The sequence below is a fragment of the Episyrphus balteatus genome, chromosome 1 (assembly GCF_945859705.1).
Source record: "Episyrphus balteatus chromosome 1, idEpiBalt1.1, whole genome shotgun sequence".
NCBI lineage: Eukaryota > Metazoa > Arthropoda > Insecta > Diptera > Syrphidae > Episyrphus > Episyrphus balteatus.
Genome location: NC_079134.1, coordinates 69,015,917 through 69,034,336, shown reverse-complemented (window position 1 = coordinate 69,034,336; position 18,420 = coordinate 69,015,917). Strand labels below are relative to the sequence as shown.

Here is an 18,420-nt window from a genome sequence, read left to right as displayed (position 1 = left end):
TAAGTGGAAATTAAATAAGTTTTATTGTGAACCCGGAATAAAACATTACAATACATATTTATTTTACATTTTGTATCTGCTTGTAATAAGCAGCCCCGCTCTTATCTCGTGTTTATTTTTTTCTTCAAAAAACTCTAATTTAAGTGCCGATATGACAAGCCACCGCAAGTGCCATCATACTCGGTGTAAATGGACCCCAGCGCGTGCGGTATCTGGGGGGGAAAGAGGTGTGGGATAATTTAATTTAACTTCGGAGGCAGTTAAATTTCCCTACAGAGAAGCAGTGGGTTCTCTCATGTACTTAGCAGTGGCCACGCGTCCAGACATTGCGTTCGCAGTGGGAGTTGTGTCTCGATATCTAGATGCACCACACCAAATAATGATCACGTCAATGCTGTGAAGAGAATTTTTAAGTACATCTGCGGAACGCGCAAAATGGGTATTGTTTTTAAAAAAGCTCAATATTATTCTTGAGTTTGTTTCAGTGACGCTGACTATGCAGGAGATCCTGGAAAGAGACGATCTACCACAGGGTTTATCTTTTTGCTTGGAGATGGGCCGTTGTCTTGGTCATCTCAGAGGCAAAAATGTGTTTCGCTTTCCACCACAGAGTCAGAATATGTGGCAGCGTCTCAAGCGGTGAAGGACATGATTTGGCTACGTCAGCTTCTATTTGAAATGATCCCTCATGGCGAATCTGTTTTAAACATGGACAACCAAGGACCAATTCGCCTCGTCAAGAATCCAGAGTTCCATAAACGAACGAAACATATAGACGTCCGATATCACTTCATCCGTGAAAAGGGTGAATTTTCGATAAATTTCGATCCTTCTAACAACAAAAAGCTGATATTCTAACGAAATCACTCGCTAAAGAAAAATTTAAAAACTTAAGAGTGAATTGGAGTCGAATTAAATTAAAGTTAATATTTAAATTATTATTGAATTGTACAAATTTGAATTGAAACTACTGAAAAGAAATTAATGAACATCTATTTTTGATTAATGGAATAAATTATCTAAAAGTGGGAGTGTTAAACAAAATTGGATTAAGATTTAAATAATTTATCTAACTTGGCAACTCTCTTCTAAAAGCTTTACCAAATTATAACACTTTTGTAAATCTATACTATATACTAAATACCTATTATATATTACTTCTTGGATAATATATGATGAGTTTTCTCGTTTACTTTAAAGAGGTCGGTTGTCTTTTTATTTATTAAAGTTAACAAATTTATTTTGAAATAATAATCGGTTCCGAAGTGAGTCCGGTCCGGCGCGGTGGCTCAAATTAGTACGGAAATTATAATAACTGCGGAGCCAATAACATATGTATTGGTGTGGTAAAAGTCTCCACTCCGAGAAAACGGAGCCAAAGTTGCACCCGAGTCGGAGCAGCGAAAACCTAGCACAAAAAGTAACAAAAAAATGAATGACGTTTCGCATTTGCGACAAAAAAAAAGGAGAAGATTTATTTTTTTTTTCACTGAAATTGTTTTATTTTATTTAACTTTCACAAAAAAAATGTTTACACTTATTTTCTTGAATTATTTTCAGGAATTCATTTTAAAAATTTATAATTTTATTTGTTGAATGTTGTTCGTGGGAGCAACGGCGTATACAAGGGGGGGGGGTCACCGGGTCATGACCCCCCCCCCAAGAACTCAGAACTTAAAAAAGAATTTGTTATGTGATACTGAAATCTCTTGAGTAAGATTATTTTCAAAATGTTGAAGTTTTAGAACATGAACGAAAATTAAAAGTAAACAAAATTTTTGGTATTCAAACAAACTATTTTACCAAATTTTGGGGATGTGGTAATATTTTGAGCGAACGCTATGCTGGATTAGGATTATTTTGATTCGTTCGATAATATTAGTTGAGCTGTAGAGTTTTGTATGGAAACAAAATCCGGATAAGTATTATATTCAAAGCTTTTTAAAAGAAATTGAATCTAGTATGTACACAAAAATAATATCTTAAGGACAAGACACTGCTTACCAGCAAATAAAAGAAGCAGCCATATCCTCTATTTTTTTATATGATGAAGTGAATAAAATATGTTTTAAATAGGGAAGCTTTCTGTGGCCTTGCTGTGTGGAGGTCAATTCTGTTGATAAAATTCGTCATCGGCAAAATGTTAAAGGAGGATATCATTTCTCAAATCTTTTTAGTATTTTGCAATGTTCCTGTTCAATACATTCGTCTGATAAAATTTGGTGAATTTTGTTTGCTTACAGAATATAACAGTATTTTGTACATACTAAATTTGCTAGATCTGTTGCATTTTTTGAAACAACTATCGATTTGTTAATCATCAATGGCCAGCCAATTATAGAAGCAATGTAAGCAACCTTATCTAAGGCAATTTAAATATTATTATTAAATATCACTTAGGGCTAATTTTTTGAATAGTTAGATAAACCTAAGTTAGAGCTTATTCCTAGGAATAAAAGTTTTTTTTATAGTGACATTTATTCTTCTGATAGTTTATCTGACAATTGAAAAAGCAGGGCTTAATCTAATTAATACAACTGAATGTTTTTTATATTGTAAACCGCTGATTAATACCTGAAAACGGACGAATTCCAAAATATCGCCAAAATTATTTTTTGTCTTTACTATTTTAATAGAGGTATTTTAAATCCCCATACAATTTTAAAACAAAATTTAAAAAAAATTATATTTTCAATGCAATTTTTTTTACAAAACTTTGCGATTCGTTTGCCTGAGGTTAGGAAGACTTTTAACTCAAAAGTTAAAACTGTTATTAAGTAAAAACGATTTTTATTTTAACTTTCTGGGCTAGCGGAAAACAATGAACAGTTGTTTTAAGGCAAATTATTCAATCGAAGTACTCGTACAGCACATTTTATTTTTAGGAGAGGATAGCCTCAATTGGTCAAAATTGAAGCCTAGTACGCTGCTGATAAGAAACGAAAAATCCCATACAAAAATGAAACAACTTTTCGTTCTGTAGTACGCTGTTCGGGACAACGAAATTGAAAGTCTAAACTTCTTTTTCGCACACAAACAATTGCCGGGGACATTCATTGTGTGTGGAAAAATGACATTTTGAGTTTTTTTGCTTGTTTTTGTTGTTCATTTTGTCATTGCATGTCTTTCTGCGATGCGTGTTTTTTTTTTTTCATTTATGTTTTGCAATTTTTGAGTATTTTTCGGTCCAGATTTCGCAAGCATTTCGTTGTCCTCGTGGAGAGCGACGAAAAATTTCGTTTCACATCAGCAGCGTTCTAGGCTTTAAGGCTTAACTCTAAACTTAAACGAATCTCATACCGTTTTTGTTTGGTTATTTTTAGAACTACATTCGGAACTTTTCGATTCGAAATGCAAGACGCACAAATTTTAATGTTTAATAATTCAAAAAGCCCATTTTCAGGTTTATGCCTGCTATTAAAACTTTTGAAAAAAAAAAAAAATTGGCATGACCCCCCCCAAGAAGCAAACCTGTATACGCCCCTGCGTGGGAGGTGGTGGCGTCAGGCTGCATCAGAAGATGATTTTTTACGAAAATACACATAATTACCAATTAAAGTTGCTGCGGAAGCACACAAAGTCAGCTATTACACGAAGCCTCAAGAGGCTTGACTCTTTTTTCGAATTTTCTTTTGATAATCATTCTGTGAGGTGCGTACGTCCCAACTTACATTTTTACTTTCGGGTTTCGAGCCCAAAGGGCTATTCGCACCTATAAAACTGGTTTACTACCCACGGTTAAAAATTATAACTAAACGCTAATATTTATACTTCTAAGAAATTTCTTAGGAGTATCTTATAGTGGGATTATAGGTGTGATGAGAAAATTACTTATAAGCACACTATAAAGATGTTGAGAAGCGTTTAATCCTATAAGAATCCAAGACAAAAATGCTTAGAAGCTTCTTACCATGATTACAATTTTATTCTTATAAAGCTTTACAGATGTACAAAATGTAGCATCAGCAAAAAACTTCCGCCACAGCAGAAACCGCACCATCAGGCACCTTCTCACATTATTCCTCCACAAAATTCCCAACCACCTCCACAGCATCAGCAACCTCCTCCATACTACCAGGGAATGCATCCGCCAAACTTCAAACCACACAAGTAACAATTTAGCTTTCATAAGGGTCAACGCAAGCTATTTTTTGGCTTTCATAACAAAAAGGACAGGTCTTATGCAAATCATTTTGGCACACTTTACCGAAATTGCATAGGACTTTCCTTCACAGGTAATCGACAAGCTAATAGCTTGTGACAAACAACTTAAAATGGCCTTACGGAGGTCTTCCTGCAGAGGGTTTATCTAATGCACAAACCGGATTACTTGCTTAGGATGTTATAATAAGGCCTTATAGAAGTGGTTTAAGGTGTTATAGAAAATGTTGAATTTATGCATAATAAAAGAGAATTTATTGAATTTTATTTCATTTTTTTTATTTTCTTTAATTTTTTCTGTTTTGCATTTTCTGCATATTATTTTATTTATTTTAATTTTTTCCTATTTTGTTTCTTTTCCTTTTGCTTTTTCTGTTGTTCTGAAATGATGAGAATGTTATTTTAATTGAAAAAGAACACATTTTTTTATTTTCATCACATGGCCCGGCCAGAAATCGATCCCACGTACCTCTGCATACCAAGCCAGCATCTTACCAGTAGACCATGCTCGAATATTAAAGATGAGTGGAAAATTGGGAGCTAATTCAAATCTCACATTGAAATGCAATGTTTTTTCTAATGCGTTACAAGCATTGCATATCTGCAGGATAAAAACATTGCATACTTACAAGAACCTCTTGGAACAGGTCTTATAGAGGCCTTCTGTCACTTGAAAATACAAGGTTTCTTTAGAACGGTTAAACAGGTCTTATAAAGGTCTTCTTTAACTGATTTTTACAAGGCTTCTTCTTAACACTTCAAGATAGCCTTAAAGAGACCTCCTTTCTTTCCAAAATGTATGACTTGCGTAAGTAAGCCTTGAACTAAACGTATACAAACTATGGCTTGTCGAATCGAACAAAATGGACCTTATTCAAGTAAAATTGTTACTTGGGCACCGCCATTTGGTTTTGACTGAGGCTACTGTCACGGTGGGTATCAACCTCCATGGGACATATTATCATGGAATATGCAATAATGCAACAACATCGTGCCATTCCGCAACAGGAAAACCTTTTGAAGCAAAACCAAGAAGAGTTTTGCGAAAAAGAAATTAATTGTGGATCACATGATACTATACACTATACACTATATACATCAAGTGGAAACGAATTTCTTTGAAAATTTATCCCCAAGAATTGTCGAACTATTTGATGTACTCTGTAATATGTTAATATCAGCAACTTATATATTTGGCTACTACTGTCTTTCGCAATGTCGCAAGGAGAGGCAATTAATTCTACTGTTAAAATAAATATTGTCGAGCGAAGCTTACTGATCTCGCACAAAGCTAAGCTTGAACTTAGAGGATCAAATTGTTTCTATAGAAAAGGTAAGAATGTTTTAAAATTAAGTCGGAATTCAGATGGGTTATAATTTTTGTTTTTATTATTTTTAATGGAATTGGAAAATGCAGCTGAAGCAGGTTTATAATTGAATAAGATTATATCCGAACTACTTAACAAACTAAGTGGAGATTAATCTATCATAAGCAGTGCGGAGCAACTCTAAAGGCAACTAAATGAACAGAGTAAGTAAATTGGTTAACTTTCTGCGAAATAAGTTCCCCAATCGTATAACTCTGAAAGAACCATCTTTGTTCAGAATTCTGTTCTTATTTAATTCATTTCTTATTTTTCAGCTTATGCTAACTGAACAAAATACAAAATTCATTGGAGAAATTGCATCACTTCAACAAGACAACGATGAGCATGGTATAAAAAGAGAAGGTATGATCATTAGAAAAAACTCAGTATCGAGAACTGTCAAAACTTATGGCTACTTAAGGTTTTGACAGCCCAGCCCATTGAAATTGTTGTTGTAAACAAATTTGTCTTGGAAATTGTTGTTGCTTTTGACTTTGCCAAATGCCAAACGTCAAAACCTTATTACCCCATTTTGTAAGATGGCGGCTCTAATGATCATACCTTGTCTTTTTATACCATGAACGAAGAGCTAGAAGCCAATAAAAATTTGTTCTCAAATCGAAATTAGATGAAATGAGGGCTGAGTTCGGTTTGGACATAGCCAAATCCCTGGAAGGTAAAAATGCTGAAATAAAACGTCTGCAGACTGATATTATGGGCCTTCGAACTAAGTGTGATGAAGAGCATAGAAAATGCAAACCAGTTTGGCTAAGTTTGAGGTTTAAAATGTTTTATTTTTTTTGTAATTGAATGCTTAGTTAACTGATAAATTTGTTCAAGGTATCGTAAATATTAGATGTTGCTTATGTACAAAAACAGAACTTTTGGATATTCAACATCAAAAAACAAACTTAGATCGAAGGAAACGATGTGGCTGCACCAACAAGGAGAAACAACCAGTACTGTTGATAGGCTTACAAATATGCAGGAAAAAGTCCAGACATTGAAGTAAAAAAATATCACAAAACGAGTAGGCAAAAATTGAAGAGCAACTTGCCGCCCATACTTGCCGGATTACTTGCTTAGGATGTTATAATAAGGCCTTATAGAAGTGGTTTAAGGTGTTGTAGAAAATGTTGAATTTATGCATAATAAAAGAGAATTTATTGAATTTTATTTCATTTTTTTTATTTTCTTTAATTTTTTCTGTTTTGCATTTTCTGCATATTATTTTATTTATTTTAATTTTTTCCTATTTTGTTTCTTTTCCTTTTGCTTTTTCTGTTGTTCTGAAATGATGAGAATGTTATTTTAATTGAAAAAGAACACATTTTTTTATTTTCATCACATGGCCCGGCCAGGAATCGATCCCACGTACCTCTGCATACCAAGCCAGCATCTTACCAGTAGACCATGCTCGAATATTAAAGATGAGTCAGCGTTGCCAACCCGTTCAGTCAAAATTATGCCTCACTTGAAAAAAAAATTATGCCTTTTCAAATAAATTATGGCTCAATTTAAATTTCTTAGTTTATGCTTAAAAATTATATACAAAAAGTACACAAGTACACAAAACGAAATGTTTATTTAATCAATTTATACATTAAGGGCCAATTTTTCAATAGTCAGATAAACCTCAGATAGAGATTATTTCTAGGAATAAAATTTTTTATAAAATTTATTCTTCTGATAGTCTAACTGACGATTGAAAAGGCAACTTATTTGTCATGTAACGGAAACTTTTTTTCTTCGAAAGGAATATTTCAAGACGTTGCTTCATATAATTCGAAGAAATTAGCGTCCAATTTTTTTCACCAATAAAAAATATTAGCCTATTTGCAAGCGTTTAAGACCTTTTTACAGCAACAAAATTAGATTCTTTTCTAGTAAAAGTGATTAGTGTGAACAAAATTCTTCGAAAAATTAAACACTACCAAGAGTTAAATGGTAAAAACAAATTCTGTATATAAAATTTCGAACAACCTTTATTTAAAAGATATAGAAAATATAAGTTTTTAGCTTTTTTATCAAAATATTTAAAAAATTATAAGAAAAAAAAAAATTATGCCTTTTTGGTAAAAAATAAGCCTCAATGCCTTGGCTAATAAAATTATGCCTAAAAGGCATAATTATGCCTCAGTTGGCATCGCTGAGATGAGTGGAAAATTGGGAGCTAATTGAAATCTCACATTGAAATGCAATGTTTTTTTCTAATGCGTTACAAACATTGCATATCTGCAGGATAAAAACATTGCATACTTACAAGAACCTCTTGGAACAGGTCTTATAGAGGCCTTCTGTCACTTGAAAATACAAGGTTTCTTTAGAACGGTTAAACAGGTCTTATAAAGGTCTTCTTTAACTGATTTTTACAAGGCTTCTTCTTAACACTTCCAGATAGCCTTAAAGAGACCTCCTTTCTTTCCAAAATGTATGACTTGCGTAAGTAAGCCTTGAACTAAACGTATACAAACTATAGCTTGTCGAATCGAACAAAATGGACCTTATGCAAGTAAAATTGTTACTTGGGCAACGCCATTTTGTTTTGACTGAGGCTACTGTCACGGTGGGTATCAACCTCCATGGGACATATTATCATGGAATATGCAATAATGCAACAACATCGTGCCATTCCGCAACAGGAAAACCTTTTGAAGCAAAACCAAGAAGAGTTTTGCGAAAAAGAAATTAATTGTGGATCACATGATACTATACACTATATACATCAAGTGGAAACGAATTTCTTTGAAAATTTATCCCCAAGAATTGTCGAACTATTTGATGTACTCTGTAATATGTTAATATCAGCAACTTATATATTTGGCTACTACTGTCTTTCGCAATGTCGCAAGGAGAGGCAATTAATTCTACTGTTAAAATAAATATTGTCGAGCGAAGCTTACTGATCTCGCACAAAGCTAAGCTTGAACTTAGAGGATCAAATTGTTTCTATAGAAAAGGTAAGAATGTTTTAAAATTAAGTCGGAATTCAGATGGGTTATAATTTTTGTTTTTATTATTTTTAATGGAATTGGAAAATGCAGCTGAAGCAGGTTTATAATTGAATAAGATTATATCCGAACTACTTAACAAACTAAGTGGAGATGTATCTATCATAAGCAGTGCGGAGCAACTCTAAAGGCAACTAAATGAACAGAGTAAGTAAATTGGTTAACTTTCTGCGAAATAAGTTCCCCAATCGTATAACTCTGAAAGAACCATCTTTGTTCAGAATTCTGTTCTTATTTAATTCATTTCTTATTTTTCAGCTTATGCTAACTGAACAAAATACAAAATTCATTGGAGAAATTGCATCACTTCAACGATGAGCATGGTATAAAAAGAGAAGGTATGATCATTAGAAAAAACTCAGTATCGAGAACTGTCAAAACTTATGGCTACTTAAGGTTTTGACAGCCCAGCCCATTGAAATTGTTGTTGTAAACAAATTTGTCTTGGAAATTGTTGTTGCTTTTGACTTTGCCAAATGCTACAGAATCTACATGTTGCACTATTTACTAAGGGATTGACCCATCGACACCTGGTGACTTAAAAGGTTGAAAGGTGTTTATCGCCCAGTCAATTCTTTTGCCTGAACAGAACAGATAGCCTTAAAGAGACCTCCTTTCTTTCCAAAATGTATGACTTGCGTAAGTAAGCCTTGAACTAAACGTATACAAACTATAGCTTGTCGAATCGAACAAAATGGACCTTATGCAAGTAAAATTGTTACTTGGGCAACGCCATTTTGTTTTGACTGAGGCTACTGTCACGGTGGGTATCAACCTCCATGGGACATATTATCATGGAATATGCAATAATGCAACAACATCGTGCCATTCCGCAACAGGAAAACCTTTTGAAGCAAAACCAAGAAGAGTTTTGCGAAAAAGAAATTAATTGTGGATCACATGATACTATACACTATATACATCAAGTGGAAACGAATTTCTTTGAAAATTTATCCCCAAGAATTGTCGAACTATTTGATGTACTCTGTAATATGTTAATATCAGCAACTTATATATTTGGCTACTACTGTCTTTCGCAATGTCGCAAGGAGAGGCAATTAATTCTACTGTTAAAATAAATATTGTCGAGCGAAGCTTACTGATCTCGCACAAAGCTAAGCTTGAACTTAGAGGATCAAATTGTTTCTATAGAAAAGGTAAGAATGTTTTAAAATTAAGTCGGAATTCAGATGGGTTATAATTTTTGTTTTTATTATTTTTAATGGAATTGGAAAATGCAGCTGAAGCAGGTTTATAATTGAATAAGATTATATCCGAACTACTTAACAAACTAAGTGGAGATGTATCTATCATAAGCAGTGCGGAGCAACTCTAAAGGCAACTAAATGAACAGAGTAAGTAAATTGGTTAACTTTCTGCGAAATAAGTTCCCCAATCGTATAACTCTGAAAGAACCATCTTTGTTCAGAATTCTGTTCTTATTTAATTCATTTCTTATTTTTCAGCTTATGCTAACTGAACAAAATACAAAATTCATTGGAGAAATTGCATCACTTCAACGATGAGCATGGTATAAAAAGAGAAGGTATGATCATTAGAAAAAACTCAGTATCGAGAACTGTCAAAACTTATGGCTACTTAAGGTTTTGACAGCCCAGCCCATTGAAATTGTTGTTGTAAACAAATTTGTCTTGGAAATTGTTGTTGCTTTTGACTTTGCCAAATGCTACAGAATCTACATGTTGCACTATTTACTAAGCCCAAAATATGTAGGTTCCTTCATAACTTACAGTGGCCCGTGAGGAGCCCAGTGATTAACCCGAGATTGTTCCTACTTAGACTGATACATGATTTGAAACGCTCTCGGTTGTAGTTCCCGAGGAGCATTTTCGCTTTGTCTCAGTTTTGGTAGTTCTGCCCAGTTTTTTGCTCTCCTGGACTCCTCGTCTAGTTTTATTTTATTTTTAATGACATTTTCTCCTATTCCGCAATACGGTTCGGGTCAAATTAAAGGGGAATTTGCTCCCGTTTTTGCTAAGGAGTCCGCCTCCTCGTTACCCTGGACACCAACGTGCCCAGGAACCCAGTGGAGAGTGACTTTGTTTATTTTGCCAAGTTCGTTAAGTTTTCCTATACACTCCAATACTAGCTTGGAGTTGATTTCATAGGATTTAAGTGCTTTTAGGGCAGCTTGACTATCAGACATAATGGCAATGTTTTTATTCCGGTGATTTAATTCGAGGTTTATTTCTGCACATTTTACAATGGCATTTACCTCAGCTTGAAAGATACTTGGGGATTGACCCATCGACACCTGGTGACTTAAAAGGTTGAAAGGTGTTTATCGCCCAGTCAATTCTTTTGCCTGAACAGATAGCTGCAGCTAACTTCCAGTCTGTTTTGTTAAGTTTGAAAGGTGTACTTTCTATAACATTTCCTGTCATTGGAAGCGAGCCTGGGAAGTGAGTGTTAAGTAACAGCGTCGACCTTTGTTCTTCATTTTCAGTAAAGCTACCATCATTGTATCTTAGCGCTAGCGACTTAATGGTTTTGTCTTTCGCTAGAGCCTTGTGTAGTCTCTCTGCAGCTGGAGTAGCGGTAATATTTTCACAAAAACTCACAAAACTATTTCTTTTTGCTTTTCTGATTTCTTTGTTGTAACTTGTCAACTCTGCCGTATAACCTTCCCACTCCCCAGTTCTTTTTGCCTCATTGAACAGTTTACGAACCTTTGATCTTTGTTTCGACAGATTTTTGCTCCACCAAGGAGCATCTTTCTGACTTTTGATTGGTTTAATGGGACAACTGAGTTCAAATGCCTCATTGATTGCTCCACTAAACTCATTAACCATATGGTCAAGTTCAAGGTGACTTTTAGTCGTTCTAGCCGGACCGATTCTTTCAAGATTGATTTGTATTGCACTCTTATAAAGATTCCAGTCGGTTTTCTTAGGGTTCCTTCCAGAGGTGTTCTCTGTGAGAAGGCGTGTTATTGAGAATGTAATTATTCTATGATCAGACAGGGAAGGTTCATTGGATACTCTCCAACCTTCTACCAGCTGACCTAAGTTAGAAGTTCCAAACGTTATGTCTAGGACTTCTTGTCTAATTCTAGTTACGAAAGTGGGAGTGTTGCCCACATTATAAATATCTAGACATTTTTCCAATATAAAATCTAAAAGGTACTCACCCCTTCTGTTTATGTCGGTACTACCCCATGCTGTGTGATGCGCATTTGCGTCGCAACCCACAAGCAATGGTAGTTTGTTACTTTTGCAGTAATCGACCAGCCGTTGTACCTCCGTCGCACAGTGGAACGTCTAGTACAAAATTCCGGTCATTGGGTGAAAATTTTTTTTTCATTCTTGTAAATATTTTTTGTTTGTTAATCATAGAAAATTGTCCCTTCTTTCATAATCCACAAGTTATTTTTATCAAAATGTTTTGGTTTCCAAGATACAGAGTCTCAAGTGGGGACTATTTCACAAGAAAAATAAAGATGTTTTTCTTAGAAATTTTCATACTCTTATATCTGGCTCATTTTTTAAGATATCTTCTTGAAATAAATTTTGTTGATAAGATACTGATATTTAAAATATATATTTAAGAAAAAAATTCTAAAATTATATTTCTAAATAATTCTAAAACACGTTTTTCTATAACCCTTTTTGAAAATTTCTCTTCAACTTTGAAAATGCTTTTAAAAAAATGCTTACATATGCCCGCTCTCTTAGTAGTCTAGAATGAAAGCTTAATAGTTTGTGTGTAATATTTTAAAACATTTGGATCCGACCGAATCCGACCCCGTTTTTTAGAGCACCATCTTTATAAATTTAACCCTTTAGGTAGTATTTTTTTATTTATTTTTTTTATTTTTTCCTATCTGTAAAGGGGAGGGTTGGTGTTATTTGGCTAGCTTAAAGTGTCATGGGGTAGTTTAAACCAAGAATATAACTACTGAATACATAACGTAAGGCAGATTGACCAAAAAAATAAAGAAAGAGTGAGTAAAAACAATTAATTTTTAAGGTTTTTTTAAGAGTAAAGCACTGTCAGAGCGATCAACGAATGAACCAACTGATGTAATTTTTTATGCTTATGTATTTTCTAACAAAATCTGGATAATAAAGTAAGAATCTAACTAAAGTTTAAATTAAAAAAAAAAAATATATATTTCAATTTCTAAAGCGAAACCGAAATTTGTATAAAAAAACAGCAGAACGAAAAATTTTGTTATGCTTTTCGTTTCACAGCACACGAGATTGAAAAACGATATTATTACCTGTACTTGAATACTTGGAAAGTTTTCAATAATGTTTCACTAATGTTTTTTCAGGTAAAATTCCTTGGTCCAAAAATTTTGCACCTTGTGAATTTTAATTTCTTCAAAATTATTTTCAAGTTTTAATTTATTGACATTATTTAATTTTGACTTTCGTTGCTGACTTTGGAGGCTTAGAAACATTTTCGTTTCGCTTCATCAGCGTACTAGGTTAGCTTAAAATAATGTCATGGCTTCGAAATAAAATTTGTCTTACAAACAATTTGTTCTCTGAATTGTTTCTTATTTAAGAAAATAAAATGTATTTTTTTTTTGGTTTTTTGAAAAATTTAAACTCCAGTTTTTTGTTAAGAAATTTGTTCTAAAAATATGTACAATTTCATTTGTTCGTTCATTTGATCATTCGTTGGTCGCTCTTATGTACATTGTACATTTTAATTTGCAATTTTAGCTACTTGTGTTTCATATTTAGCTGTACATAGCTTTATGATTTTTTGATAAATAATTTTAGTGTATAAGTAGGTATATCGTATTTTGTTTGCTTTTTTTTTTATGAATCCATCATTTTCTTTTAAATTAATTTCATTATTAAGTTGACAATATTTATATTTTATCATATTTTCAAGTTTTAATTTATTGACATTATTTAATTTTGACTTTCGTTGCTGACTTTGGAGGCTTAGAAACATTTTCGTTTCGCTTCAGCAGCGTACTAGGTTAGCTTAAAATAATGTCATGGCTTCGAAATAAAATTTGTCTTACAAACAATTTGTTCTCTGAATTGTTTCTTATTTAAGAAAATAAAATGTATTTTTTTTTTGGTTTTTTGAAAAATTTAAACTCCAGTTTTTTGTTAAGAAATTTGTTCTAAAAATATGTACAATTTCATTTGTTCGTTCATTTGATCATTCGTTGGTCGCTCTTATGTACATTGTACATTTTAATTTGCAATTTTAGCTACTTGTGTTTCATATTTAGCTGTACATAGCTTTATGATTTTTTGATAAATAATTTTAGTGTATAAGTAGGTATATCGTATTTTGTTTGCTTTTTTTTTTATGAATCCATCATTTTCTTTTAAATTAATTTCATTATTAAGTTGACAATATTTATATTTTATCATATTTTTTATGTTTATGTTGGTATTTTCATAATAATACCAATTCATTTTAAAATAACACATATTTACATAAGATAATCCTTTTTAAGCTATTTTTTATTCATAATAATTTTTTTTTGCAAATAATCGGTATTTTAAAAGACTGTTAACAAAATGTGTAAACGCTTTTCTTTAGTTAATAAATAAGACAAAAACGTAAAGTATTAATTTTATGTGTAGTAAAATAAGGATTTGGTAGTTTTTGTATGTTAACAGCTATTTTAAGTAAAAAAAATTAAAGAACCAAACATTTTTTGTGATTTTTTATTGGATTCAATTCTGTGATTTTCAAGAAGCAATATAGCGAAAACCGTTTTAGGATCCGTTCATTAGATCAGAAGTTACAGTCCCATGACCACTTTTTCATAGTTTCGATCCACTGTGCGTCGGTGGAATGTTGTCTTCGTCACCTGGGAAGTAAGCCGCCGCAACAACAATCGTTTGAGGTATACCATCACACTCAATTTGGGTCTGGATCGGTACCAGATCCCTCGTCATAAATTCTGAAAGACATATAAATTTTATATTATTTCTTATTTTTATGCAAGCTCAAGACAAGTTGTTATATTGTTAGCTGTTATAAACGGTTTTTTTCTGTAACTCCAATTATTTCGGATTCACAAACAATGTGAAGTTGGTTATGTCAAATGAAATGACAAGTTGTTATAATGCTAGCTGTTATAATGTTATAAAATTGGAAGGTACATGTATAACACTTCTTTCAATCTGGAACTTCCAACGCTTTTCAGTATAAGAGTCAAAAGAGTCAAAAAAAAACAGGAAAAAAAGAAAACAAAATTTACAGCTATAGCTCAGCTGGTGAAGACATAAACAAACAATAGAAGGCGCGAATTGTGATTGAGTTTTAATTTGTGAACTTCCCAAGTAACAATTTTACTTCTGTAGCAGCTATACATATGTATATTATAACTATCATTCATTTACTTAACTATTTAAAATTTTCATTTCACTCAGTTTCAAATCAATATTTATTTATCAATGTAGTCGAATCACTCTATTTAAATTAACTATCATAGCAACCTTTGAAATTTCATTTCATTATTAAGAATTTTATTTTTATGATTCGTTCTTAGATTTTCATAGAATAATCTTGTTTTCTTTAAATTTAATAAATAATTTGTTTTAGTTTTTTGATACGCTTTCGTGTTTTAATTTTTCAACTTGAATTTTATTGAATGGATGTTGGTCAAGTCTGAATCCAGACCATTATCCATATTGGTGACGTTGAAAAAAAGTACGCATAGCAAGAAAATAGAAATATTTTTGAATTTCTCGAAAGTTCTACAGAAAATAATTGAAAATGCCAGATGATGTCCAGGTCAGACAAAACGTTAGCGGCGAATTGCATCGTGTTTCTATCAAGCCACCACCATTTTTGCAAGACCAACCCGACCTATTTTTTATTCAGATGGAGGCGCAGTTCAACATTGCTAGCATCAAATGCGACATAACAAAATATCACTACCTCGTTGCTTCATTAGATCAAAATGTTTCTTCCCGTGTCAGTGATTGGATGTTTATTGTTGCGGATGTCACTCGACCAATAATCGGAGCAGATTTCATTCACGAATTTGGACTGCTAGTTGATTTACGAAGAAAAAAGCTCATCGACACAACAACAAGACTTGGGGTAAGTGCAATTGCATGTAATAAAAAAATCGAACAAATTTTTACGTTTGCACAAAAAATATTAATAAATATTAAGTCGTTGTTAGAACAATACAAAGAGTTAACACAACCATTCAAAGCTTCAATTTCTCCGTCAGAAACAACAGTTAGGCATCACATAATTACAACAGGTCCACCAATTTTTTCGAAACCTCGCCGATTAAATCCTGAAATGTATAATATAGCGAAAGCCGAATTCGATTACATGTTGAAACAAAACATCTGCCAACCAAGTAGTAGTCAATGGGCTACACCCCTTCACATGGCTCCCAAAAAAGAAAAAGGTAAATGGCGACCATGTGGTGATTATCGTCGTCTTAACGCAGTTACCATACCTGACCGGTATCCTATTCCACATATTCAGGATTACACCCATAAAATGTGCGGCAAGTCCATTTTTTCAGTAATCGATTTGGAACGTGCATATAATCAAATACCAATCGCCGAAGAAGATCGCGAAAAACGGCTATTACAACCCCATTTGGTCTGTTTGAATTTAATGTCATGGTTTTTGGACTACGTAACGCTAGTCAAACCTTTCAAAGATTCATGAATACAATTTTTCAAGACTTAGATTTCGTAATTGTATACATTGATGACATTTGCATCGCTTCATCGACTCCCGAAGACCATGTGGAGCATATTCGTATTGTTCTCCAGCGTTTACGCGAAAATGATTTGAGAATTAATATATCAAAATGCATATTCGCCCAATCTGAAGTAAACTTTTTGGGACATAGAGTCTCAAAAGAGGGTATTGCCCCAACAAAAGAAAAAATCGAAGCTTTGTTATCGTTCAAAAAACCTACTTTAGCTTTTGAACTCAAAAGATTTATCGCAATGTTGAATTTCTATCGTAGATCTCTTCCACATGCAGCTTTTGTTCAGGGAAAATTGCAAAAACTCATTAAAGGCAACAAGAAAAATGATAAATCCGTCATTCAATGGAACGCAGAAGCTGAAAAAGCATTCGAAAAATGCAAACATGATTTGGCAAACGCAGTTCTCTTAGCCCATCCTAGCTCAAATGCAAAACTCGTGCTTCATGTCGATGCAAGTAATTATTGCATTGGTGCTGCAATTCACGAACTGGTAAATGGTGAACTTAGACCATTAGGATTCTATTCGAAGAAAATGACTGAGTCCCAAAAAGTCAAAAGCACATACGATAGAGAGTTACTTGCAGCGTACAAATCAGTCCAATATTTTCATCATCTTATTGAAGGCAGAAGTTGTACAATCTTAACAGACCACAAACCGTTAACTTTTGCCTTTACACAAAAACCAGATGTCAAAATTCCTCAGCGAATCAATCAATTGAATTACATCAGCCTTTTCACCACAGATTTTCGTCATATTAAAGGCACAGATAATATTGTAGCTGATTTGCTATCTCGAGTCGAATCAATTTTCAATGGCGAACAAATTGATTTTGAAAAATTAGCTGATGATCAGAAAATCGACGAAGACCTCGCAAGTTTGAAAGATGACACTTCATTGCAACTTAAACGCATCGAAATTCCTGGTACAAATGTTACACTTTTATGCGATGTTTCAACATCTCGTGTTCGTCCATATATTACTAAAAACTACCGCAAACAAGCATTCGACTCGACCCATAATATCGCTCATCCAGGCATAAGATCTACAATCAAATTGATGACCGAACGATTTGTCTGGCCAAATATGAAAAGTGATATCAAGCAGATGGTAGAAAAATGCGTTAACTGTCAAAAATCCAAGATAAATCAACACAATCGAGCAGCGTTAGAGGAATTCAAAGTACCAAGTCGCCGATTCAAGCACATCAATATTGATCTCATCGGGCCTTTACCATTGTCAAGAGATTGCAAATACTGTTTAACATGTATCGACCGATATTCAAGATGGCCAGCTGCAATTCCGATCCCAGACATAGCAGCAGAAACTGTTGCAAGAGCTCTTGTTAGTGGATGGATAGCTTATTTTGGTGTACCTCAAGCAATTACAACCGATCAGGGTAAGCAATTCGAGTCTAAGTTATTTAAAGAATTGTCAATTTTAATAGGCGCAAAGCATTTTCGAACAACCGCATACCACCCGCAAGCAAATGGTATGATTGAGCGCATGCATCGAACTTTGAAAACTGCTATTAAATGCCACACAGACAGTAATTGGACTGAAAGCTTACCTATCGTACTTCTCGGACTCCGAACAACTTTCAAAGAAGACCTGAAAGCAACACCAGCTGAAATGGTTTACGGCGAAACACTCGCATTACCAGGAGAATTCTTCAATAATCCGACAGATGAATACATTGAAAGCGACTTTGTTGAGAATCTCCGAAAAGCAATTCAAAATATTAAACCTGTTCCAGCTTCTAATCACTCTTCGAAAAACTCCTTCATTCAACATGATCTCAAATCTTGTACCCATGTTTTTGTCAGAGATGATACAGTGAAACCACCTTTAAAGACACCTTATGATGGTCCATTCAGAGTCATAAATCGCAATGATAAAAATTTTGATGTTGAAATGGGCAAGAGGGTGGTGAAAATCAGCATAGATAGACTTAAAGCAGCTCACTTATCCAAACAAGACGAACAAGCTATACCAAAGTTATCTTCATCATCAAAAGTAAATTTTCCTAAACAAAAATCTTCGATAATGCAAAAAGACACTAAGTCATCGATCGGAGGTCAAAATCAAAACCCATGCACGAGTCGCATCGGAAGACATGTGCATTTTCCAAAAAAATACACCGACTTCATCTAACGATAATTCTGGAGGGGGAGTGTATGTAGCAGCTAT

The 18,420-nt window shown here is 33.5% G+C and overlaps 1 long non-coding RNA gene across 1 annotated transcript; it reads left to right on the top strand.

Annotated features, from left to right (window-relative positions):
• The first annotated feature begins 4,803 nt into the window (after positions 1-4,803).
• Positions 4,804-6,638, top strand: LOC129907634 (uncharacterized). Its single transcript, XR_008771103.1, has 4 exons — positions 4,804-5,494; positions 5,579-5,692; positions 5,804-6,307; positions 6,369-6,638. It is a non-coding gene; the product is annotated as an uncharacterized LOC129907634 (long non-coding RNA).
• Positions 6,639-18,420: the final 11,782 nt, after the last annotated feature.